Genomic DNA, 6000 nt, shown 5'->3' with positions numbered 1-6000 from the left:
TCTTTTCCTTCTAAGTTAAGTACTCACATTATAGCTGGACACCTCTATAGTAATTACATGAAAGCTTCTAAAATACTATAATTGCAATACTTTGGAATGCAATTGCCATGGAGTCAATTCCATATAAACAAAAATGCTAACATTAGGTAAATAAACGATGTAATAAATCAAGAATATGTTAGTGCATTGGTTTTATTGATGGCAGAAATAACACAGTGCTTTGTTTTATATGTAAAAAGCATTTGCTTTATTGTAATTCAGAATATTTTTCCCAAGCTTCTTTGTGGATCAATTGGATTTTTTTTTCTTCAATCCACCCCATCTTTCTTCAGATCACAATATCCACCACTTCTGCATGTTATTCTGAAGGGAAAGCTAGAGGTCCATCAACAGGTCTTGACCAGGATGGTTTAGTCAATGGCTTCTTTTGTTAGAAACTGTTATTTCTTTAAAAGGAGAGAAAGAAATGAGACATTAGATTCCCAAATTGATTTCCAAAAGATTTTATTCAAAATACATTCCTACTAAAACATATCTGTGACTCTAAAATACATTTATAAATATCAACAGACCTCAAAGAGAACAAATGGAACATTTTAAATCCAATCTGTAAGTATAATCTTTATCAAGAAGTAAGTGAACAAAAGCAAAAGGTATTTTACAAAGATTACCTTCTTTCCCCCTGAGGATTTTTAAAGTGTATTCCCTGCTATTAACACCTTCATTTTTAGTGTTAATGACTTTGGGGATTTAGATGAACTAAATAGCTTTCAGCAATGATAGTTTTAAAAGAATGATAAGGACCCTCTTTATTTTCCCTTTGAACTATTCTAATGGAAAGGATTTATTCCAAATACTATTCTTTGTTTTTCCCTTCTTACCAGGCTAGAGAGACTCTAGAAGCAAACTGTTCTTGGAGGTAAATGACAAACATAAAGGAGCAAGGAAAATGGTGAAAAGGGCATAGTCTTCACCCTATTTAATGACACAGATCCAAAGGCTAAATAAGGGGCTGCCTGGCCAGAGACTGACCCAACAATGCTATTAACTAAAACTGAATAGCTCATTATTATTAATAAAGGTTAAAGTATGGGTTTTGTTTTTTGTTTTTTATCTATATGCTTCTCCATGATCATTTTGCAGGGAAAAAAAAAAACTTATTTTTTAAATTTTCATTTATTTCTCTTTTTAGCTCCAATTTTTCTCATTCCTTCTATCCAATGAGAAAGTAAAAAAATATAATACCCATTGTTATGTATGAAGTTATGGAAAACAAATGTCTATATTAATCATGTTCCAAAATAAAGAAAAAGGAAGAAGGAAGGAAGGAAGGAAGGAACCTCAATATGATAGACTTGGAGTCTATCAATTCTCTATCTGAAGATAGAATTTTTTCAACATGAGTACTTTAGAATTATGGTAGATCATTGTATTGAAGAGTTGCTAGTTCTTTCACAGATGATTATCTGTGTAACTTGTTTTCCTAATTCTTTTCACTTCAACTTTGCTTCAGTTCATGTGAGCTTTTGAAATTTCTTTCTTTTTTTTTTTTTGAAAGTACGCCCCTCATCATTTCTTATAACAGAATAACTAGCTATCCCAGATTCAATTTGTCTTCAGTGTCCCTATATCAAAAAGAACACTCTACACAAAGAAAGAGATCCCTCTATCTCTCCACCTTTCAGAACTGTCTTTCTTTAAAGCTCCATTCAAGTGCCACCTGTCTATGAAGACTTGTTAATTCAATTTAATTGAAAAGAGTTTTCTCCCTCAATTTTCCTAGAATATTTTATCTTTATTTTTCCTGTGTCCTGCCCCATTCCCCATCATACACAAGAATGAAAGCTATTTAGGGGCAAGAACTTTTCAGTTTTGTCTTGGTATATCCCAACTGAATACAGCAAGTGCATAATAAATGTTTTACATATTAAAATACATATGGGAGAGGGAGAAAAGAGATATGTTTTTCTCTAGAACATACTTACAATTAAAGCCATAAGCAGAAGCTAGGCTTTGGTGGGGAGAGGAAGAGGGGATATGAGGTGCTGGGATGGAACAGTAAGCAGCTGAGAGAACAGAGGCAGGAATGGAAGGAAGAAGGGGATATCATAAATACTTGTACTTGGGAGTATCGGGAATTTGTGGGGTGGTGCTCATGTCCATGGCCAGGTGCCTACAATTCCAGAGAGCCTAAGCTTCTTTAAGAACATCAATAAGTAGCAATAGGGTTATGTTAATCACTTGGGAGGTTGAGTGATTAGTCTGGAAGCAATGATGGAGAGAATAGAAGAAAATCTATCATTTTGGTCAGTGTCTTGTAATGAATAAACCTGAAAAATATTTGAGAAGTAGTAAAATTAGGAAGGATTAGACAGTGTTTCAGGGGCTGTGCATGAAAGTGTAAGAAAATCAGTGTCTGCAAGGGCTTGTGTGGACTAGAAAACAATGGACTCTGGCGTTCTCTCTTCAGCTGCTGAGTTCCTCCCAGTTTTTCTTTCGGGAAAAAATAGCACTGGAGAAGAGGTTTAGGGGAGAAGTAAGAGGAAGGGAAAATTATAGTATGTGAAGAAGGCTTCTGATGTAGCCTGCTAGGATGGCTATTCTCAGGTAACCTCTCCTACATAAGGAATATGTTTAAGTTAATATTACCAAAGAACTGCTTGTAATTATTTATACATTTTATAAAGCTGATTGCTCATTAAAACTAAATTTCCACATAGTCTAATCCTAGGATCTTAAATCCATGTGCTAGTATCATGTGTGAAAATGTTTTTCTTTTAAGTACTGTGATAGGAGTATTGGTAGCATTCCAGTGTATCTATCAAAATAGTTCATGAGTCTTTTCTAGATATATAAATTCTTGCTTATTCAATAAAGAGATTGGGCCACAAGGTTCTCACCAGCCCTGCAGGCATTGTTTCCTCCTCACAAAGCTATTCTGCTGGTGTCATTGATCAGTTCTGTGAAACAACTTCCCAAAGTGATAGGGTATATGGTGCAGTCTGTCAGCAAAACTGACATTTTGAAATGTAATTCTCACTGGATAAAAATGATTTCTTTAAAAACAAGCAAACAAAAGGTATTTCTTTAGTTAGTATCCAGTGTTCAGCCATCATCTTATAGGGTTTCCTGTCAATACATAAAAAGTTGTGCAGTTGGGCCTTTCTTCACCAGAAACAAATGAAAAAACAGAACAAGATGACAAGTCTCATCAGCACTTGCTGTAAGCAAAGTATCTGGAAGCTTTTTATTATTTTTTTTCCTTAGACTCAGTTTTCACAGTACTATGTATCTCTCATAAAGGAAAGCTAAATGATGCAGTGAATACAGTGTTAAGCCTGAAGTCAGGAAGACTCATATTCCTGAGTTCAAATCTGGCCTCAGACACTTAATAGCTATGTGACCCAAGGCAAGTCACTTAACCCTATTTGCTTCCATTTTTTCATCTGTAATATGAGCTGGCAAAGGAAATAGCAAACCATTCCAATATCTCTGTCGGCAAAACTCTAAATGACATCACGAAGAGTCAGACACAACTAAAAAAATGACTGAACAACAATCTCTCATATGCATTTATTATGTATTGTAACTATTTATATATGCCATGTTCCCCTTCTAGACTATCATTCATGGTGGCAGCAACCATGTGTTACATAAATTTTGTATCTGTGCTGAGAATGTTACTCATACTTTTTAAGTAATAGTCTGCTTCAGGGTTGCACGTAACCCTAAAGAATTAGAAGTGAAGTTATTTAATAATAAACATGTCGAACTGAAGTCTTGTTTACACAAATCTGCCTTTCCTTTTTTTTCTTCATAAAATAGATCCCAGTTTTTTTTCAGTTGGAATTCTGCTTTGGCCTCTTAGTCAGATGCTATACCTCCAAGCTTTCCTTTTTTACAGTAAATCACAAAATCAGAGTAGTCAGTCATCTTTCTTCACATCATTTTGATCATATTAATTTCCTACTTACAACTGCAGCTTGTACATTAAATGCAAATGCCTAATCATGTGCCTGAGGCTACTAATTACTGTTTGTTCATTTCTAATTCTTCCATTTCCCATTATACCTTAGTTCACAGTCTCTATTCCAAACAAGTAAAATCACTCAGTACCTCCCACACACTCTATTCTCATTCCTGTTTTCAAGCATGCCTGACCTTCCCCCTTCAAAAAAAAAAAGGCTTTAACATTCTTCTCTACTCAATCAATTCTACCTTATGTTAAAATTAGGACTCAAAATTTACCCACATAAAATCTTCCCGAAGTTATAAGTACCTTACTCCTGTTAATAGTTCTAATTATTCCAGAAATTTCTCAAGATATATGGATAATGTTACTGCTCTAGTTAGTTAACATATTACTGGTCTCCTAGTATATTGGTTCTGTCACTTTCCTATCTGTGTCATTCAGATCAAATAACAAACTCTATAGGCCTCAATTCCCACAATATATAAAAGGAAGAAGCTGAAATAGATTTCTTTCATCTTTAGAAGTCTATGATACTGTCTCTTTCCTTAAACAACAGACCCATAGCTATCTGATATCTCCTCAGGCAGACCTTCATGTTACCTGGGACATTTTGGGCAAAAATTAAAAGTCCTGAATGCTGTTTCTTCTTGTCTAGTGCAAATTGCTCACTTGACCTGATTCACTTTTGGCTTGCTCCCATTCTTCAACCTATTTCCTAACCTTGCTCCCTAATGTCTATAATCTGGTCCTGCTTCCTATTGTGGTCTGACTCATTTCCAGCTGTCACCATGTTGCTTCCAAAACTATCAATTCACCTTTCAAGAACATGATTTTCATTTCTGTGGCAAATACTCCCATACAGGTTTATCAGGATAGCAAAGGTGAAAACCTGGGGCAAGTAGGCAGGGCCAAGGACTAAAGCAAGCAATGGTTAACAGGGCTAAACAAAAGGGCAACTGGGACAAAAAATACTTTAATTGACCAAGTTTCAATGTTTTATCCTATATTGATGAATATCTTCTCTAAAAATCCAGTAAGGTTAAGTTCTACTGCATATACTTTATATAAGTTTCCTTTGAATCTTCCCCCAATCCCCATCTAAAAGCAAGCCACTGGGGGCAGTGACCATGTCCTCTCCTTACTTTTTATTTCAAGGTTTCTGTACATTATAAGTATTTCTTCTTTCTTCCCTTCTTTCTTTCCTTCCATCCATCCCTTCCTCCTTTCCTTCCTTCTGACCTTCCCTGAATATACCTATTTCACCTAGGCTGAAAGTACAGTGGCCACTCATTGATCTATACTCATTGGAAATGATAACCTGATGATATTTCACAGATTATACTGAAAGGACCTTAGAGGATATTTCTGGCAGCTGGGTGGTGCAGTAGATAAGAGCACAGAATCTGATGTCAGGAAGATATAAGTTCAAACTGACCTCAGATATGTGACCCTGGGCAAATCATTTTGCTTCAATTTCTTCATCTGTAAAATGAGCTGAAGAAGAAAATGGCAAACTTCCAGTAGCTTTGCCAAGGCAATCCCAAAAGAGGTCACAGAATCAAACACTACTGGACAACCACAAAAAGAGGATATCTAGTCCTTAATTTTGTAGATGAGGAACCTGAGGCCCAAGTGATTTGCCTTAGGTTAATTTACATAGGAACTGAAGAAAACAAAGACCAATTACTGCGGGTACATGGAAGCTGGTCTAATTTGCACACAAATTCTAGGAACATTATTTAATACAGTTGTATGGCTTTCGGGCTGCTTAGAACATGATGGTGTTTACACTCTCCAACTGCTGAAAGAGCACAGCAAAAGGAAAAATGAATGCCTTATAAGACACCTGGAAATTATCTATAAAGAGGGAAAAATGGAACCAAATAACTACAAAATGCTGAAGATTCTATATATAGGATGGACTTAGTTAAGTATGGTATAGGACAGGTAACAAACATTACATAGGGAAAAAAGCTCTGGATCTGAAGTAGGGAGAACAGTTAAAATTCTGATTCTACCATTAAGAG

At 35.5% G+C, this 6000-nt stretch overlaps 1 protein-coding gene across 1 annotated transcript in view; it reads right to left on the bottom strand.

Annotated features, from left to right (window-relative positions):
* Positions 1–219: 219 nt before the first annotated feature.
* Positions 220–6000, bottom strand: part of TDRD3 (tudor domain containing 3) — a 169413-nt gene continuing 163632 nt past the window's right edge. The window contains exon 14 of the mRNA XM_051983892.1: positions 220–446. The gene's annotated coding sequence lies outside the window, so the exon portion shown is untranslated. The remainder of the gene's footprint in view (positions 447–6000) is intronic.

Source organism: Antechinus flavipes, chromosome 3 (assembly GCF_016432865.1).
Source record: "Antechinus flavipes isolate AdamAnt ecotype Samford, QLD, Australia chromosome 3, AdamAnt_v2, whole genome shotgun sequence".
In the NCBI taxonomy this organism is placed as follows: domain Eukaryota; kingdom Metazoa; phylum Chordata; class Mammalia; order Dasyuromorphia; family Dasyuridae; genus Antechinus; species Antechinus flavipes.
The sequence above is the reverse complement of the archived record's forward strand: the minus strand, read 5'-3'. Positions and strand labels throughout refer to the sequence as shown.